General features: G+C 41.0%; 1 protein-coding gene across 1 annotated transcript in view; it reads left to right on the top strand.

Moving 5' to 3' along the window:
• DGKQ (diacylglycerol kinase theta) overlaps positions 1-21,346 on the top strand; it is a 539,130-nt gene that overhangs the window by 97,608 nt on the left and 420,176 nt on the right. The window lies entirely within an intron of this gene.

Genomic DNA, 21,346 nt, shown 5'->3' with positions numbered 1-21,346 from the left:
TTGGTTGGGTCTCAGCGAAGCAGATACCAGGGACTGTAAAGGGGTTAAAGTTCAAAACGGCTCCGGTTCCGTTATTTTAAGGGTTAAAGCTTCCAAATTTGATGTGCAATACTTTTAAGGCTTTAAGACACTGTGGTGAAAATTTGGTGAATTTTGAACAATTCCTTCATGTTTTTTCGCATTTGCAGTAATAAAGTGTGTTCAGTTTAAAATTTAAAGTGACAGTAACGGTTTTATTTTAAAACGTTTTTTGTACTTGTTATCAAGTTTATGCCTGTTTAACATGTCTGAACTACCAGATAGACTGTGTTCTGAATGTGGGGAAGCCAGAATTCCTATTCATTTAAATAAATGTGATTTATGTGACAATGACAATGATGCCCAAGATGATTCCTCAAGTGAGGGGAGTAAGCATGGTACTGCATCATTCCCTCCTTCGTCTACACGAGTCTTGCCCACTCAGGAGGCCCCTAGTACATCTAGCGCGCCAATACTCCTTACTATGCAACAATTAACGGCTGTAATGGATAATTCTGTCAAAAACATTTTAGCCAAAATGAACACTTATCAGCGTAAGCGCGACTGCTCTGTTTTAGATACTGAAGAGCATGACGACGCTGATATTAATATTTCTGAAGGGCCCCTAACTCAGTCTGATGGGGCCAGGGAGGTTTTGTCTGAGGGAGAAATTACTGATTCAGGGAACATTTCTCAACAAGCTGAACCTGATGTGATTGCATTTAAATTTAAGTTGGAACATCTCCGCATTCTGCTTAAGGAGGTATTATCCACTCTGGATGATTGTGACAAGTTGGTCATCCCAGAGAAACTATGTAAAATGGACAAGTTCCTAGAGGTGCCGGGGCTCCCAGAAGCTTTTCCTATACCCAAACGGGTGGCGGACATTGTTAATAAAGAATGGGAAAGGCCCGGTATTCCTTTCGTCCCTCCCCCCATATTTAAAAAATTGTTTCCTATGGTCGACCCCAGAAAGGACTTATGGCAGACAGTCCCCAAGGTCGAGGGAGCGGTTTCCACTTTAAACAAACGCACCACTATACCCATAGAGGATAGTTGTGCTTTCAAAGATCCTATGGATAAAAAATTAGAAGGTTTTCTTAAAAAGATGTTTGTTCAGCAGGGTTACCTTCTACAACCAATTTCATGCATTGTCCCTGTCGCTACAGCCGCATGTTTCTGGTTCGATGAGCTGATAAAGGCGGTCGACAGTGATTCTCCTCCTTATGAGGAGATTATGGACAGAATCAATGCTCTCAAATTGGCTAATTCTTTCACCCTAGACGCCACCTTGCAATTGGCTAGGTTAGCGGCTAAGAATTCTGGGTTTGCTATTGTGGCGCGCAGAGCGCTTTGGTTGAAATCTTGGTCGGCTGATGCGTCTTCCAAGAACAAGCTACTTAACATTCCTTTCAAGGGGAAAACGCTGTTTGGCCCTGACTTGAAAGAGATTATCTCGGATATCACTGGGGGTAAGGGCCACGCCCTTCCTCAGGATCGGCCTTTCAAGGCAAAAAATAAACCTAATTTTCGTCCCTTTCGTAGAAACGGACCAGCCCAAAGTGCTACGTCCTCTAAGCAAGAGGGTAATACTTCTCAAGCCAAGCCAGCTTGGAGACCAATGCAAGGCTGGAACAAGGGAAAGCAGGCCAAGAAACCTGCCACTGCTGCCAAGACAGCATGAAATGTTAGCCCCCGATCCGGGACCGGATCTGGTGGGGGGCAGACTCTCTCTCTTCGCTCAGGCTTGGGCAAGAGATGTTCTGGATCCTTGGGCGCTAGAAATAGTCTCCCAAGGTTATCTTCTGGAATTCAAGGGACTTCCCCCAAGGGGGAGGTTCCACAGGTCTCAGTTGTCTTCAGACCACATAAAAAGACAGGCATTCTTACATTGTGTAGAAGACCTGTTAAAAATGGGAGTGATTCATCCCGTTCCATTAAGAGAACAAGGGATGGGGTTCTACTCCAATCTGTTTATAGTTCCCAAAAAAGAGGGAACGTTCAGACCAATCTTAGATCTCAAGATCTTAAACAAGTTTCTCAAGGTTCCATCGTTCAAGATGGAAACCATTCGAACTATTCTTCCTTCCATCCAGGAAGGTCAATTCATGACCACGGTGGATTTAAAGGATGCGTATCTACATATTCCTATCCACAAGGAACATCATCGGTTCCGGAGGTTCGCATTCCTGGACAAACATTACCAGTTCGTGGCGCTTCCTTTCGGATTAGCCACTGCTCCAAGGATTTTCACAAAGGTACTAGGGTCCCTTCTAGCTGTGCTAAGACCAAGGGGCATTGCTGTAGTACCTTACTTGGACGACATTCTGATTCAAGCGTCGTCCCTTCCTCAAGCAAAGGCTCACACGGACATTGTCCTGGCCTTTCTCAGATCTCACGGATGGAAAGTGAACGTGGAAAAGAGTTCTCTATCTCCGTCAACAAGGGTTCCCTTCTTGGGAACAATAATAGACTCCTTAGAAATGAGGATTTTTCTGACAGAGGCCAGAAAAACAAAACTTCTAGACTCTTGTCGGATACTCCATTCCGTTCCTCTTCCTTCCATAGCTCAGTGCATGGAAGTGATCGGGTTGATGGTAGCGGCAATGGACATAGTTCCTTTTGCACGCATTCATCTAAGACCATTACAACTGTGCATGCTCAGTCAGTGGAATGGGGACTATACAGACTTGTCTCCGAAGATACAAGTAAATCAGAGGACCAGAGACTCACTCCGTTGGTGGCTGTCCCTGGACAACCTGTCACGAGGGATGACATTCCGCAGACCAGAGTGGGTCATTGTCACGACCGACGCCAGTCTGATGGGCTGGGGCGCGGTCTGGGGATCCCTGAAAGCTCAGGGTCTTTGGTCTCGGGAAGAATCTCTTCTACCGATAAATATTCTGGAACTGAGAGCGATATTCAATGCTCTCAAGGCTTGGCCTCAGCTAGCGAGGGCCAAGTTCATACGGTTTCAATCAGACAACATGACAACTGTTGCGTACATCAACCATCAGGGGGGAACAAGGAGTTCCCTGGCGATGGAAGAAGTGACCAAAATCATTCTATGGGCGGAGTCTCACTCCTGCCACCTGTCTGCTATCCACATCCCAGGAGTGGAAAATTGGGAAGCGGATTTTCTGAGTCGTCAGACATTGCATCCGGGGGAGTGGGAACTCCATCCGGAAATCTTTGCCCAAGTCACTCAGCTGTGGGGCATTCCAGACATGGATCTGATGGCCTCTCGTCAGAACTTCAAAGTTCCTTGCTACGGGTCCAGATCCAGGGATCCCAAGGCGGCTCTAGTGGATGCACTAGTAGCACCTTGGACCTTCAAACTAGCTTATGTGTTCCCGCCGTTTCCTCTCATCCCCAGGCTGGTAGCCAGGATCAATCAGGAGAGGGCGTCGGTGATCTTGATAGCTCCTGCGTGGCCACGCAGGACTTGGTACGCAGATCTGGTGAATATGTCATCGGCTCCTCCTTGGAAGCTACCTTTGAGACGAGACCTTCTTGTTCAGGGTCCGTTCGAACATCCGAATCTGGTTTCACTCCAGCTGACTGCTTGGAGATTGAACGCTTGATCTTATCGAAGCGAGGATTCTCAGATTCTGTTATCGATACTCTTGTTCAGGCCAGAAAGCCTGTAACTAGAAAGATTTACCACAAAATTTGGAAAAAATATATCTGTTGGTGTGAATCTAAAGGATTCCCTTGGGACAAGGTTAGGATTCCTAGGATTCTATCCTTCCTTCAAGAAGGATTGGAAAAAGGATTATCTGCAAGTTCCCTGAAGGGACAGATTTCTGCCTTGTCTGTGTTACTTCACAAAAAGCTGGCCGCTGTGCCAGATGTTCAAGCCTTTGTTCAGGCTCTGGTTAGAATTAAGCCTATTTACAAACCTTTGACTCCTCCTTGGAGTCTCAATTTAGTTCTTTCAGTTCTTCAGGGGGTTCCGTTTGAACCCTTGCATTCCGTTGATATTAAGTTATTATCTTGGAAAGTTTTGTTTTTAGTTGCAATTTCTTCTGCTAGAAGAGTTTCAGAATTATCTGCTCTGCAGTGTTCTCCTCCTTATCTGGTGTTCCATGCAGATAAGGTGGTTTTACGTACTAAACCTGGTTTTCTTCCAAAAGTTGTTTCTAACAAAAACATTAACCAGGAGATTATCGTACCTTCTCTGTGTCCGAAACCAGTTTCAAAGAAGGAACGTTTGTTGCACAATTTGGATGTTGTTCGCGCTCTAAAATTCTATTTAGATGCTACAAAGGATTTTAGACAAACATCTTCCTTGTTTGTTGTTTATTCAGGTAAAAGGAGAGGTCAAAAAGCGACTTCTACCTCTCTCTCTTTTTGGATTAAAAGCATCATCAGATTGGCTTACGAGACTGCCGGACGGCAGCCTCCCGAAAGAATCACAGCTCATTCCACTAGGGCTGTGGCTTCCACATGGGCCTTCAAGAACGAGGCTTCTGTTGATCAGATATGTAGGGCAGCGACTTGGTCTTCACTGCACACTTTTACCAAATTTTACAAGTTTGATACTTTTGCTTCTTCTGAGGCTATTTTTGGGAGAAAGGTTTTGCAAGCCGTGGTGCCTTCCATTTAGGTGACCTGATTTGCTCCCTCCCTTCATCCGTGTCCTAAAGCTTTGGTATTGGTTCCCACAAGTAAGGATGACGCCGTGGACCGGACACACCTATGTTGGAGAAAACAGAATTTATGTTTACCTGATAAATTACTTTCTCCAACGGTGTGTCCGGTCCACGGCCCGCCCTGGTTTTTTTAATCAGGTCTGATAATTTATTTTCTTTAACTACAGTCACCACGGTACCATATGGTTTCTCCTATGCAAATATTCCTCCTTAACGTCGGTCGAATGACTGGGGTAGGCGGAGCCTAGGAGGGATCATGTGACCAGCTTTGCTGGGCTCTTTGCCATTTCCTGTTGGGGAAGAGAATATCCCACAAGTAAGGATGACGCCGTGGACCGGACACACCGTTGGAGAAAGTAATTTATCAGGTAAACATAAATTCTGTTTTTTAGATCAGTATCTGTGCATATTCGTCTTGATAGTAGTGTCTATTACATGCAGTTATATGCACATTGGTGTACACTGTCCCTTTAATGTCCCTTTAAATTGAACATAATACTGCTGTATCAGTTGTGCAGTTTTTACTGCCAGCAGGTTTTGTTAAAATATATATTGAATGGATCAGGTTTGTGAAGAACAAATGTAAGCTTGCATACTTATTGGATGGCACAGAAATCAATCAGCTGGATATTGCCGGATCTTTATTGAATACTGTAAATTTGGACGACTTTACCTGCATGATTGATTTGTCAAACTGATTGTGTCACGCATTATGTTGTATGTTTCTTTTGTTAATTGCAACAAATAACCTAAAATGAGTTTTTTGACAGTTTTCCGAATCTGAATGCATATGTCTACCTCCTAGTCCTACTAATGTTCATTGGCTGTAAGGTACTTCCTACCAATGCCCATTGCCTGATAAGTGCATATACTCAGAAGTAAGTTACAGCGCATCTTCATTAGAAGTATCAGTTATTTACTTTCCACTAACAATGCTAGCTGTACCATTCTAATACCCCACCACCCACCCTCCAGCCGCCCACTTCAAAAGTCTTTACGGCATTTTTTTTTTGTAAATTGAATTTTCTCCAGTCAGTGCTCAAAGTGGTGTGTGATAAGTGTTTCCTACAAATTCTCTCTTGTTAATTGAAAGAAATTTTGTATATTTTCTCAGGACTCGTTTTATATAACTTCGTCAGTGAGATTTGCAGTCAGAACTTTGTTTAATATTAAAGGACATTAAATGCCTTTTGTGTAAATAGTATGCTTGTCCCAAGAGCCCTATAGAGGCTAAAAAGCAAATCTGTAACCCCCTCCCCCCCAAGGCAGAACATGCTGTGATTTGAGATGTAATTTCAGAAAAAGCAGCGTGTCTGCTGAAAGAATGGGACACAAGGGAACCGTTAGCAATTTTGCGTTGCAGCACTGCTCCACAACAGGCTGTTCTCTTTAAACAGCGCTTTGGTCTGACTACATTGTGTACATTTTCCTTTATACAGCCACAGTGAAGTGCTGTTTGAGGAGAACATTCAAATACTGGATAGCACTGCAAAGCAGCAGTGCGTTGAACAATGACTGCCTCTTTTTAACTGCTGCAATATAATATATAAAAAAACTTTAACAGGGGGGGGGGGGGGGGGGGGCGGAGCCAACTATCCAAGCGACCAGACGTGCACTACAAGAGCTCTGGCTCTTAATCCAGACATTAGGGGTAAAAATATGGATTACTATATATTTTCTCAGCCTATTTGAAGCCCCTTGCAAATCTTCTTGATAAGGCATCCTTTCAATTACTTATGGGAACTTATATCTCCCAACTAAGCCTAATCTAAGCCCTGTAACGCAGCTACGCAGATGGAGATGGCTGACACAGCTTGAGACCTTTGATAGTTACAGTGGGACCTGCAGCTCATAATACCCGCATGGTGGCTCGCTATCTGTACCTACTCAACCGACCCAAGTTGTTAAAACAGCCTCAGTAGAGATACCTGGTGTGGCTTTGCGCTATCGGCAAAGGAAAATGGTGGCTGAGATAGACTGGGAACTGATAGCTTCGAGCTGTATTGAGACATCTTTCAGACTTCTAAAAACGCTCTTGACAAAGCTCCCCACTGTGGCATCCCATAGCTCTGTACCTACTACCCACGCTGTGCGAAGCGATGAAACTCACGAAATGGAAGTAACTTGTATACCTACAGTCACTTACACATATCGGTCTGGGGTGGCAGCTGCATCTTTGGATCGACAGAGATCTTCCCCCATTTCTACTGCTGGGAGCCCTGCTGCGCCTGATTATGGCTGTAGACATGGAGTGGCATTAAAAGTTACCTCGCAGAGTGCCCCTAAGCTGTCCCACTCCTATTCAGAGGAGGAGGCCTTCAGAGAACCCCGGTGCATTTGCAGCAGTGATCTGACCGCACGCTTGGATCTACATTTGGAGCCCCATAGAGGGAATGGCGATATCGGCAGTTACCTGTTGCAGCTGGCTCAAGATAAGCCCTCAGCCTTACGCTCCGGAGTGGGGTAGAAGACTCTCCCTTTTGGTATGCTGCGCCACAGCGTTTTCTCTCACCCAGACTGCGAGTTGCCCAGAGAGACCAAGTGTAAATGCGGACATTTGGCCTTGGCTATGCAGAATTGACTTATTGGTCTCCCACTATAGCATGATAACCTTTTGTTTCACTTGCAGAGAACTCTATAATTATTTTCTTCTGGTTTCCTAGTGTGCATGGAGTTGCTCTGCCTAGACTCACAACATGCTTTCATATGCATATAGTCTGTGGCTAGAACGCAGTATTTACCCAATTTCTAGGAAACTTTCATACTGTTAAGTTTTATTGTTACTGTGCACATGTTTCCAGGTTTATTTAGGCAGTTTGGAGAGCTAGTTGAGTAGTGTATATTAACTTAAAAGTCTAATTGAAGTGTACCAATTCTCTGCTTGCATTTAACTGGCCTCTCATGCCAGTATCTAACTGCCCAATTCCAGTTTTAAGTATATCCTAATTGCACTGGTCCCTGTTTCTCAACACATATTATAGATGTCTTTTATGTTCACCATTGATTTAGGAATCTACCCCATAGGTTGCTTCAGAGTTAAATTCTGTAGTTTGCTGTGTAGTGGCTATAATTATGTGAATATCATAATGGTTATTAACTGTTTACACTGCTATCCTTTGTTTGGAATGCTGGACTCACTTTGTCATACATCCTCTACTATATAGCTTTGCCTGTAACTGCTAGAGGTATTTAAAGTTCTTACTGACACAGTTGCCTACTTATAAACACTTCAGGGGGTTTCTCAAACTGCTTGTTACAATGACCTTACTGCTAGAGCCTAAACCATTGGAATGGACATAACTATTGTGGGCCTACCCCTGTAAGAATATAGAACAGATTTAAGAGTATCATAAGTTAGGTCCGTGTTATATATTGAACTCTCTTCACCACTGTACATGCCCATTATAAAAGTCATGACTTGCTAGTGTCTCTTTTAACAGTAGTCCTCACAGCCCAGTATAACACCTTGTTTAGTAGCTCCCCCCTTGGCTCAATACCCACCCAGCACTTTTTTATATGTACCTATAAGTTGTACATCATTAATTCTTCACTAGGCTTCTGCCAATAATAGAGAACGATGTCCACAAAATATTTGATCTGGTAACACTAAGTATGCACTCTTCTCCTGCTTTTCGTCTAGAGATAGTTTGGGGGCTTGGATGTCTGCGGCCGAGATGTCTAAGTTCACTAACATATTTACAGATATCATATGTAGAATGCATGCAGATCGGGGCCTTAGAGTTAACATTTAGTGTGGGCTGGACTTACACTAACCTGACTACTTAAGATCCCTGCACTTCAATTATTCTAAATAAGCTTTATGGATAACGCCAAATTTATAAATTTAGTCATTAAAGCTAAGCTCAATAATAGCCAAGCATACCATCTACCTATCACAGCTTTATAACCATCTCATTCCCCCCCATATTGTGCCTTCTGGGCAGTGTGAGCTAATTGTGCCCTCTACCCTATCTATCATATTAAGAGTTTTGAGTTGGTCTTCTAAGCAAACATAATTCTAACATTCAACTGAGGTTCCCATGATAACCATTACATTTTTGGCTACCAACGCATAGGATATACATGACATCTTTCACTTCACATGTATTAGCCATACACAAACAGTTTTTTAACTAATATTCTACATTTATATTCTTGACATTTAAATATTCAGCTCACCACCTCCCCCCCCCTCTATATAACATGTCTCCTAAGTCTAGGAGAACTAAATACGCGGTTCCTCTTGCTTATACCGCACTTTCTATCACCCCCTTAAGTATTATAGCTACCTATTTATGTCTACATACCCTAACATGCTATTTCTACAGCAAAATTATATTTTCATTACAATACCATTTGCTCAATAATACTCACATTATATACCACATTATATCATATACTCTATATTACACTCTATGCTTTGGTTAACAAAAAATCAAGGTTTATTAATGAGATCCAAAAGTGGTCTCCTCTGTATATAATTGCCTTCTCTCACTTTAGTGTTTTCTATTACTCATGATGGTACTAGAGTGTGGCCTAAAGCGCCATGTAGAAGGTTTCTAAATGATTGGCATCCTTTGTATACAGTGGCTACATAGCATGTAAATTGTTGTCTTTACGTTTCTTATATGTTTATTTCACCATTCCTGTAACATTGAAGCCTTACTGTATGTGCCGTATGTTGCAAAAACTTATTTTATATGGTTAATGTATGCCGTTAAATATACCTCAATAAAAAATAATAATAATAAAAAAAAAACTTTAACAATTGCTTTATTCTCCAGTTAATCAGTATACTGCAATTGAGCTGGTGCTTTAGTATAACTGCCTAATTAAAAATTTATTTATTTATGTCATTGCAGAAAGGGAAAAAAAAAATCTGCCTCTGAGCTATAATCTAATAGCCTTAAACAACTAAAAGTTTGCAGCATTTTGAAAAAACTTAGCTACAGAATTGATTTTTTTACCACTCTGTGGGTGCAAAAGTGTGTTTAATGTCCCTTTTTAAGAAGCTCTATTTTTTTATTGTCTGTAATAATGACTACAGGTACAAGAGTATTCGGTGGGCTTTACATGTTTGTTTATGTTCTCTTACTGTTAAAGGCAAGGTTTCTTTGGGGAGTGCAAGTGGGAATGGGTGACTTGTATGGATTAGAAAGCCATAAAAGATCTGAAAGCGAAATCTATAAGCTGCTGTGTTCTCTGTATCCAAGGACATGCAAGTAAGCATGATGTCCAGGGTATCCACTTATGTCTGCAACTTTTGTTAAATTGCAATGGCTGTAATACAGATACAAATTCAGGCAAAATGTCAACCCTGGTAGAGCAGTCATCTTGGGACTTTCTCCTTATATTAAGCCAGGCTGCACCGTTTTTCTAATCAACCTGTATCGCACATTGTGAGCAGCTGTATATTGAAGCATTCTATGTTGGCTTCGGAGGAGACCACTATGACACACACAATCATTACTGAAAGAGCACTGAAATGAAAATGAAGCAACAATTGACTGAAGCCTTTGCATTTATCAACCCCACAGTTTGCTTAAGACACAAGTGGTGGCGCTGTAGGAGCCGTGTGGGGACAAGATCCTGATGGTGGGGAGATCCCTATAACTAATACCAGTACTGAAAGTTTAGGATTTCTAGGTGACCTGAAAGATGCAGCTGTGCAAAGTGGACTTATCATGAAACCAGAAGAGGGTTCAGGTGCAGTGAATGTGGATATCATCAGTGTAAGTGATCTACTCTCTGCCTCAGAGAGACAAGGAGTTGATCTGTTTGTAACGTACGGAAGCATTGCCTTCTGCATATGTCATGGTGAGACAGAGTCAACATTCTCCACAACTGATTTTTTCTTTTGCAAGAGATTTCTTCCCATTGTCATGAGATGTTGCATTTTTTCTAAACTTATTGCGACCCTCACACCCTCCTGTAATAGTGGTGAGCTTATCTACTACATGTTGGTTATATGGAGCGTTGGAGTGGGTTAATTATGTGGCCTCTCACTTAGTGTGGCACCTAAATCACCCTAACCCTAATAATCTTTAATTTCTTACTATAATATACGTGTGACTGTTGCTCCTTTAGGGTAGTGCTCAACTTACCACATACTAAGTTATTGAGTTTGGTTTCTGACGTTTTTTGAGTGATGTTTTTCTTAAACATCTATACCTACATTATAACACATTGTAATACCATTTACCCAATTTGCCTGATGATGTGTTGTATCGCTATGTATTGGGGTGTGTGTATATATATATATATATATATATATATATATATATATATATGTGTGTGTGTGTGTATATATATATATATATATATATATATATATATATATATGCCCCTAATTGCATTATTTAAATAGTGGATTTTAGTGCCTTTATCATTGATGACCTTAGAATAATACCCTAGTATTTACTGCCCCAGAATATGGAGGGATAACATACAGCTTTAGTCCTACTGTTATTGGACGAGATGACGGGAGAAGTCGCAATGTATCAATGCTTTACTAATTTATATATACTATAATATATGATATAGGCTCTTCAGTGTTTCAGATAATGCAATTTCACCCATTTCAGAGCAACCAGCAGTGTTTTGGGCTTATAATATTTAACCTGTTTTAGGCTAGTTTATTACTAAGCTCTCCTGTTATAGAATATTTGCAATGATCTTATGGGTAGTGTTTGGTTTAGAGTGTTCTATGTTTGTACACTATGCGTTCTGTGACGTTAAACTTATATAAACAACCCTCCTCCTGAGTTATAATATGCAACAATCATTTTAAGATAGTTCAGTTTGCTTTGTATTTTGTTTTCTTTTTGATCTTTTATATTATGCTTCATAAGTTGTTAGTGTATATGTATGTATATATGTGTGTGTGTATATATATATATATATATATATATATATATATATATATATAAAATAAGTTTGTCTGCATATATATATGTGTGTATTTATATATGTATATACACACACACATAAATATATATATATATATATATATATATATATATATATACATACATAATATTGTATGTGTTTTACAGTTTATTTACTTTAAATATTTTACATTCCAATGTTCTTCACATAGTAGAAAATGTTTTTAGTATTTTTTTAATATATATATGTGTGTGTGTGTATGTATATATATATATATATATATATATATATATATATATATATATATATATATACATATATATATATATTTATATATATACATATATTCATATAGATCTATATTTATATAGATTTATATTTAAAAAAAATGTGTGTGGTATTAAAAAATAGAAAAAAAAATTTTCTTCTATGTGAAGAACATTGGAATGTAAGATATACATAACTATATTTGGGTTTAGCGCTGTAGGTCTAATGTGGTGTCGGGTTAGCGCAGGAACGATAAGTGTTAGTTGTATTTTGTTGTTTTTTTAATAGCGAGCTCCATTGAAGTCTATGGGTAGAATAAGTTAACACGGTCGAGATATCCAAGTCCTGAAGTTGGTGCGCATCGGATTTCGCTTGTGCAAACATTTTTACTTTTAACTTGTAATACTCGTGCTAACCTGCGCATTTTAAAAGTTTATTTCCAGTGGTGTTTGCGCGCAAGTGAAAGAGATTAATAGTGCGCCACTTGTAATCTGAACCTATGTCTTTAATTTTATAACTGTAGACAATGCAATATGTATGTCTTCAGGATTGCATTTTACGTTGTTTTCCTTATGTTGTTCTGTTTCCCTATGGGTATGATGTATCTTACTGTCTGTACATCTGCATTTTTTTCTATTATAAAAAAATAAATTAAAAAAACATTTAAAACAAAAATAAAAACACAAACAAAACATAATTGATATATAATTACAATCCACTGTTTGGACAAATCTCAACAATTTCCATAATGACATCTTGTCATAGAAACACAGATTTTGATGGCAGATAAGAACCATAGGCCGATGAGTCTACCCAAAATTTCCTAAAAGTGTAACCTTAATCTAGTTTGTAGGGAAGCTTGCAAATTACCCCTGAAATTGACCTACTTTGTTGCTCATTTATTTCAACTATGTGGTGGTAGAGTTAGTTGGTGTCACAAGGAAAAAACAAACAATAAATAAAAAAAACCTTAAAATTATAATGTGCTTTATTAGATTATCTGCAGCATGTATTGACTTTGCAAGTAGTGTCACACACAGTTATGTGTATTATAGAATACAGCTACCCTCTCAGGGCTGTATGTGTGATACTAATTGACAGTGACTAGTTTTAAGAGCCCCGAGACAAGTATAACATTTTGTACTATTATTTTCCCTCAAGCAGGCTCCATGTGACAGGTGATTTGTAGTGTCTTGAGGATATGCATAACAGAATAACCAAGAAATGTTTTATAATGATCTATCTTTGTGCTGCTGGAATTTATGTACACTAAATCAATTACATGAAAATGTCAGTGTTCCTAAATAATGCATCTTTATGTTCATAGCTGTTGTGTGTTTGTATATATTATGCAGTCATCCCAATTGGTTGTTTTCAATTATGTAAGCACTTATGATTACATACATGGGCGATATGACATTCTGATCAAAAGCTCCGGATCCACTAGTGTGACTGTGTCTTGTAGCCTTAGACTGTCATTTCTGGTCAGCGATATCAGGTGATCTCCTACAAGCTGTATGTGTGTGTGTGTATACTAAAACTAAAGCTTTGAAGGGATAGGAAAGTAAAAAATAAACTTTCAAGAATAGATAGAGCTTGTCATTTTAAGACACTTTTAAAACTACATCTATTTCTTTCCTATGGCATGGAGAGTCCACGATTCATTCCAATTACTAGTGGGATATTCAAATCCTGGTCAGCAGGAGGAGGCAAAGAGTACCCCAGCAAAGCTGTTAAGGGTAACTTCCTGTACCCATAATCCCCAGTCATTCTTTGCCTTTATTAACGGGAGGATGGCGAAGATGAGTGTCTGAAGATTTTTAATCCTTTTATGGGTTTTTCCCTGCAAGCAAGGATTTGGGGTATGCTTTGTCCATGTCAATCTTTTTAGTAAGAGTAATGGTGGCTTTTAGCAGTTAGAATGTGGTCCTTGCTTTATTTCTAACATCTATTCAACCCCTTTTTAGAAAACCATGGTTGGTTACTCTGTTTTCTCTTTTTTTCTACATGCCTCTGACAGAGAGTGATGTATCTGTCACACATTAGAAGCTCTTCCTGCCCTGCAGCTAGATCCAGAGGTAAGTGCTTTTACCTTCTAGGTTCTGAAGGTCAGCATTTCAGAGGTTAATTCCTCAGGTGAATCATTATATGGGACTTAAAGTGAAGGTAAAGTTTTCTCTTACTGTATACATTATTTTATCTATCACCTTGCAAAATGCACAGTCGCTAACTTTGTTTTTTTTTAACCTAACATATTTCTTTTAAAAATATATTTGTTCTACCCGACAGTTCTGTTCCAATCTCCGCCCACCGTCCATTTCCTCTCTCTTTAGCTTATAACGTATAGAGCGTTCCCACCCGCTCTATACGTGCCTACAATGCTCGTGCCCGGCTTCGTAAAATACAGCGCATGCGCAAAACATCCAGAATCTCACATAATGCGCATGCGTTAATTCCCTTTTGCATTACAAATAGCAAGCATCATGCAAGCGTCATTGATCTCGGCAACGCGCTTGGTTTTCAATGGAGAGGAAGTAACCTAACGCATGCGCAGAGCTTTTGAGATAGCGGTGACGTCAAATGACGGCCGCCTAACGGCCAGGAAGTCAATTGGCCAGAAACTCAACGTGACCAAAAAGCTGAAAAAAAAAAAAAAACGGGTTGAATCTAACGCTTGTAAGATTGCTGCTAATAAATTAAAAAACTAATAATAGAGATACATTTCTCCAACATAGGTGTGTCCGGTCCACTGCGTCATCCTTACTTGTGGGATATTCTCCTCCCCAACAGGAAATGGCAAAGAGCCCAGCAAAGCTGGTCACATGATCCCTCCTAGGCTCCGCCTTCCCCAGTCATTCTCTTTGCCGTTGCACAGGCAACATCTCCACGGAGATGGTTAAGAGTTTTTTGGTGTTAAATGTAGTTTTTATTCTTCAATCAAGAGTTTGTTATTTTAAAATAGTGCTGGTATGTACTATTTACTCTGAAACAGAAAAAAGGATGAAGATTTCTGTTTGTAAGAGGAAGATGATTTTAGCAACCGTTACTAAAATCGATGGCTGTTTCCACACAGGACTGTTGAGATGAAGTAACTTCAGTTGGGGGAAACAGTGTGCAGACTTTGCTGCTTGAAGTATGACACATTTCTAACAAGACTTGGTAATGCTGGAAGCTGTCATTTTCCCTATGGGATCCGGTAAGCCATTTTTATTAATAAGAATAAAGGGCTTTACAAGGGCTTTAAAGACTGGTAGACATTTTTCTGGGCTAAAACGATTAATTTATAAGCATTTTTAATAGTTTATAGCTTTGAGGAGTTATTTTATTCTTGGGAATTATGTTAAAAAACGGCAGGCACTGTATTGGACACCTTTTTCACTGGGGGCCTTCTCTAATCATAGGTAGAGCCTCATTTTCGCGCCACTAATGCGCAGTTGTTTTTGGGAAGCAAGGCATGCAGATGCATGTGTGAGGAGCTCAGATACACAGAAAAAGCTTACTGAAGGCGTCATTTGGTATCGTATTCCCCTCTGGGCTTGGTTGGGTCTCAGCAAAGCAGATACCAGGGACTGTATAGGGGTTAAATATAAAAACGGCTCCGGTTCCGTTATTTTAAGAGTTAAAGCTTTCAAATTTGGTGTGCAATACTTTTAAGGCTTTAAGACACTGTGGTGAAATTTTGGTGAATTTTGAACAATTCCTTAATACTTTTTCGCATATTCAGTAATAAAGTGTGTTCAGTTTAAAATTTAAAGTGACAGTAACGGTTTTATTTTAAAACGTTTTTTTGTACTTTGTTATCAAGTTTATGCCTGTTTAACATGTCTGAACTATCAGATAGACTATGTTCTGTATGTGAGGAAGCCAAGGTTCCTTCTCATTTAAATAGATGTGATGTATGTGACAAACAATTTAGAGAAAATGATGCCCAAGATGATTTCTCAAGTGAGGGGAGTAAGCATGGTACTGCATCATCCCCTCCTTCGTCTACGCCAGTCTTGCCCACACAGGAGGCCCCTAGTACATCTAGTGCGCCAATACTCCTTACTATGCAACAATTAACGGCTGTAATGGATAATTCTATCAAAAACATTTTAGCCAAAATGCCCACTTATCAGCGAAAGCGCGACTGCTCTGTTTTAGAAAATACTGAAGAGCATGAGGACGCTGATGATAATGGTTCTGACATGCCCCTACACCAGTCTGAAGGGGCCAGGGAGGTTTTGTCTGAGGGAGAAATTTCAGATTCAGGGAAAATTTCTCAACAAGCTGAACCTGATGTTATTACATTCAAATTTAAATTGGAACATCTCCGCGCTCTGCTTAAGGAGGTGTTGTCTACTCTGGATGATTGTGACAGTTTGGTCATTCCAGAGAAATTATGTAAGATGGACAAGTTCCTAGAGGTCCCGGTGCCCCCCGAAGCTTTTTCTATACCCAAGCGGGTGGCGGACATTGTAAACAAAGAATGGGAAAGGCCCGGCATACCTTTTGTCCCTCCCCCTATATTTAAGAAATTGTTTCCTATGGTCGACCCCAGAAAGGACTTATGGCAGACAGTCCCCAAGGTCGAGGGGGCGGTTTCTACTCTAAACAAACGCACTACTATCCCTATAGAAGATAGTTGTGCTTTCAAAGATCCTATGGATAAAAAATTAGAGGGTTTGCTTAAAAAGATGTTTGTTCAGCAAGGTTACCTTCTACAACCAATTTCATGCATTGTTCCTGTCACTACAGCAGCGTGTTTCTGGTTCGATGAACTAGAAAAGTCGCTCGATAAGGAATCTTCTTATGAGGAGATTATGGACAGAGTTCACGCTCTTAAATTGGCTAACTCTTTTACTTTAGACGCCACTTTGCAATTAGCTAGATTAGCGGCGAAAAATTCAGGGTTTGCTATTGTGGCGCGCAGAGCGCTTTGGCTAAAGTCTTGGTCAGCGGATGCGTCCTCCAAGAACAAATTGCTTAACATACCTTTCAAGGGGAAAACGCTGTTTGGCCCTGACTTGAAAGAGATTATTTCAGATATCACTGGGGGAAAGGGCCACGCCCTTCCTCAGGATAGGTCTTTTAAGGCTAAAAATAAACCAAATTTTCGTCCCTTTCGCAGAAACGGACCAGCCTCAAGTTCTACATCCTCTAAGCAAGAGGGTAATACTTCTCAAACCAAGCCAGCCTGGAGGCCAATGCAAGGCTGGAACAAAGGTAAGCAGGCCAAGAAACCTGCCACTGCTACCAAGACAGCATGAGATGTTGGCCCCCGATCCGGGACCGGATCTGGTGGGGGGCAGACTTTCTCTCTTCGCTCAGGCTTGGGCAAGAGATGTTCTGGATCCTTGGGCGCTAGAAATAGTCTCCCAAGGTTATCTTCTGGAATTCAAGGAGCTACCCCCAAGGGGAAGGTTCCACAGGTCTCAATTGTCTTCAGACCACATAAAAAGACAGGCATTCTTACATTGTGTAGAAGACCTGTTAAAAATGGGAGTGATTCACCCTGTTCCATTAGGAGAACAAGGGATGGGATTCTACTCCAATCTGTTCATAGTTCCCAAAAAAGAGGGAACATTCAGACCAATCTTAGATCTCAAGATCCTAAACAAATTTCTCAGGGTTCCATCGTTCAAAATGGAAACCATTCGGACAATTCTTCCTACCATCCAGGAAGGTCAATTCATGACCTCGGTGGATTTAAAGGATGCGTATCTACATATTCCTATCCACAAGGAACATCATCGGTTCCTAAGGTTCGCCTTTCTGGACAAGCATTACCAGTTTGTGGCACTTCCATTCGGATTAGCCACTGCTCCAAGAATTTTCACAAAGGTACTAGGGTCCCTTCTAGCGGTGCTAAGACCAAGGGGCATTGCAGTAGTACCTTACTTGGACGACATACTGATTCAAGCGTCGTCTCTGCCACAAGCAAAGGCTCATACGGACATTGTCCTGGCCTTTCTCAGATCTCACGGGTGGAAAGTGAACGTAGAAAAAAGTTCTCTATCCCCGTCAACAAGAGTTCCCTTCTTGGGAACAATAATAGACTCCTTAGAAATGAGGATTTTTCTGACAGAGGCCAGAAAATCAAAACTTCTAAGCTCTTGTCAAGTACTTCATTCTGTTCTTCTTCCTTCCATAGCGCAGTGCATGGAAGTAATAGGTTTGATGGTCGCGGCAATGGACATAGTTCCTTTTGCGCGAATTCATCTAAGACCATTACAACTGTGCATGCTCAGTCAGTGGAATGGGGATTATACAGACTTGTCTCCGACGATACAAGTAGATCAGAGGACCAGAGATTCACTCCGTTGGTGGCTGACCCTGGACAACCTGTCACAAGGGATGAGCTTCCGCAGACCAGAGTGGGTCATTGTCACGACCGATGCCAGTCTGGTGGGCTGGGGCGCGGTCTGGGAACCCCTGAAAGCTCAGGGTCTTTGGTCTCGGGAAGAATCTCTTCTCCCGATAAATATTCTGGAACTGAGAGCGATATTCAATGCTCTCAAGGCTTGGCCTCAGCTAGCAAAGGCCAAATTCATAAGGTTTCAATCAGACAACATGACGACTGTTGCGTATATCAACCATCAGGGGGGAACAAGGAGTTCCCTGGCGATGGAAGAAGTGACCAAAATAATTCAATGGGCGGAGACTCACTCCTGCCACTTGTCTGCAATCCACATCCCAGGAGTGGAAAATTGGGAAGCGGATTTTCTGAGTCGTCAGACTTTTCATCCGGGGGAGTGGGAACTCCATCCGGAAATCTTTGCCCAAATAATTCAATTGTGGGGCATTCCAGACATGGATCTGATGGCGTCTCGTCAGAACTTCAAGGTTCCTTGCTACGGGTCCAGATCCAGGGATCCCAAGGCGACTCTAGTGGATGCACTAGTAGCACCTTGGACCTTCAACCTAGCTTATGTGTTCCCACCGTTTCCTCTCATTCCCAGGCTGGTAGCCAGGATCAAACAGGAGAGGGTATCGGTGATCTTGATAGCTCCTGCGTGGCCGCGCAGGACTTGGTATGCAGATCTGGTGAATATGTCATCGGCTCCACCATGGAAGCTACCTTTGAGACAGGACCTTCTTGTTCAAGGTCCGTTCGAACATCCAAATCTGGCCTCACTCCAACTGACTGCTTGGAGATTGAACGCTTGATTTTATCAAAGCGAGGGTTCTCAGATTCTGTCATTGATACTCTTGTTCAGGCTAGAAAGCCTGTAACTAGAAAAATCTACCATAAAATATGGAAAAAATATATCTGTTGGTGTGAATCTAAAGGATTCCCATGGAACAAGATAAAAATTCCTAAGATTCTATCCTTTCTTCAAGAAGGTTTGGAGAAAGGATTATCTGCAAGTTCTTTGAAGGGACAGATTTCTGCTTTATCTGTTTTACTTCACAAAAAGCTGGCGGCTGTGCCAGATGTTCAAGCTTTTGTTCAGGCTCTGGTTAGAATCAAGCCTGTTTACAAACCTTTGACTCCTCCTTGGAGTCTCAATTTAGTTCTTTCAGTTCTTCAGGGGGTTCCGTTTGAACCCCTACATTCCGTTGATATCAAGTTATTATCTTGGAAAGTTTTGTTTTTGGTTGCAATTTCTTCTGCTAGAAGAGTTTCAGAGTTATCTGCTCTGCAGTGTTCTCCTCCTTATCTGGTGTTCCATGCAGATAAGGTGGTTTTGCGTACTAAACCTGGTTTTCTTCCGAAAGTTGTTTCTAACAAAAATATTAACCAGGAGATAGTTGTGCCTTCTTTGTGTCCGAATCCAGTTTCAAAGAAGGAACGTTTGTTACACAATTTGGATGTAGTTCGTGCTCTAAAATTCTATTTAGAGGCTACAAAGGATTTCAGACAAACTTCTTCCTTGTTTGTTGTTTATTCTGGTAAAAGGAGAGGTCAAAAAGCAACTTCTACCTCTCTCTCTTTTTGGCTTAAAAGCATCATCCGATTGGCTTATGAGACTGCCGGACGGCAGCCTCCTGAAAGAATCACAGCTCACTCCACTAGGGCCGTGGCTTCCACATGGGCCTTCAAGAACGAGGCTTCTGTTGAGCAGATATGTAAGGCAGCGACTTGGTCTTCACTGCACACTTTTACCAAATTTTACAAATTTGATACTTTTGCTTCTTCTGAGGCTATTTTTGGGAGAAAGGTTTTGCAAGCCGTGGTGCCTTCCATCTAGGTGACCTGATTTGCTCCCTCCCATCATCCGTGTCCTAAAGCTTTGGTATTGGTTCCCACAAGTAAGGATGACGCCGTGGACCGGACACACCTATGTTGGAGAAAACAGAATTTATGCTTACCTGATAAATTACTTTCTCCAACGGTGTGTCCGGTCCACGGCCCGCCCTGGTTTTTTAATCAGGTCTGATGAATTATTTTCTCTAACTACAGTCACCACGGTATCATATGATTTCTCCTATGCATATTCCTCCTTTACGTCGGTCGAATGACTGGGGAAGGCGAAGCCTAGGAGGGATCATGTGACCAGCTTTGCTGGGCTCTTTGCCATTTCCTGTTGGGGAGGAGAATATCCCACAAGTAAGGATGACGCCGTGGACCGGACACACCGTTGGAGAAAGTAATTTATCAGGTAAGCATAAATTCTGTTTTTAGGATTTTGATGAATGAAAGTACCATTGATTTTTGCTGTATTGCAGATAAGTGCACAGTAATACAGCTAAGTTTACCTTCACTTTAAGCATTTCCCTGTATTTAGGGATTTTATCTTGGGCAACTTGGAGGCACTTTATGTTTGTGTGCTAGGCTTCTGAGCCATGTATTTCTCAGGATAATGTTATTCATAATATACCTAATCTTTCTCCTCAAATGTCCCAAGCCTTAGCTGTTTCACATGCAGTGCCATGTGGCTCCTCTCAATTTACTCCTGGGGGTGTTTATTTACCGGGAGATTTTGCTGCACAGATTAAGTCTGCTGTGTCTACTGCATTATCAGTCTTCCCAGTTGCTGGGAAGATAGAGGAAATCTAAGAATTTATGTTTAAGCAAGACTTCTGACTCCGATAAAGCTGCATTAGTCAATATCTCTCATTTGTCAGATGAAGAGGATACCTCTGTAGCGTCTGAGGGTGAGATCTCAGACTCTATTGTGGAAAATTCTACTGATTCAGAGGAGGTTAATTTTACATTTAAGTTAGAACACCTCCGGTTACTTTTGAAGGAGGTCCTTGCTACTTTGGATGACTCTGACTCTTCTGTCGCTGAGAACCCCAAAAAGTCTAGTACACTTAATAGAATATTAAGTGTACCTTAATCTGTGGAAGTGTTTCCAGTTCCAGACCGTATGTCGGAAATTATAGCTCAGGAATGGGATAAGCCAGTGATTCCTTTTTCCCTGTCCCCTGTTTTTAAAAAAATGTTTCATGTGGCTGACTCTATACGTGACTTGTGGCGTACATTGCCCAAGATAGAGGGAGCCATTTCTACTCTAGCCAAGAGAACTACTATTCCTATTACTATTGAGGATAGTTGTTCTTTCAAGGATCCCATGGATAAGAAGTTAGAT

This window comes from Bombina bombina, chromosome 2, assembly GCF_027579735.1.
Source record: "Bombina bombina isolate aBomBom1 chromosome 2, aBomBom1.pri, whole genome shotgun sequence".
In the NCBI taxonomy this organism is placed as follows: domain Eukaryota; kingdom Metazoa; phylum Chordata; class Amphibia; order Anura; family Bombinatoridae; genus Bombina; species Bombina bombina.
Note: the sequence above shows the minus strand (reverse complement) of the source record. Positions and strands in the feature narration are given on the sequence as shown.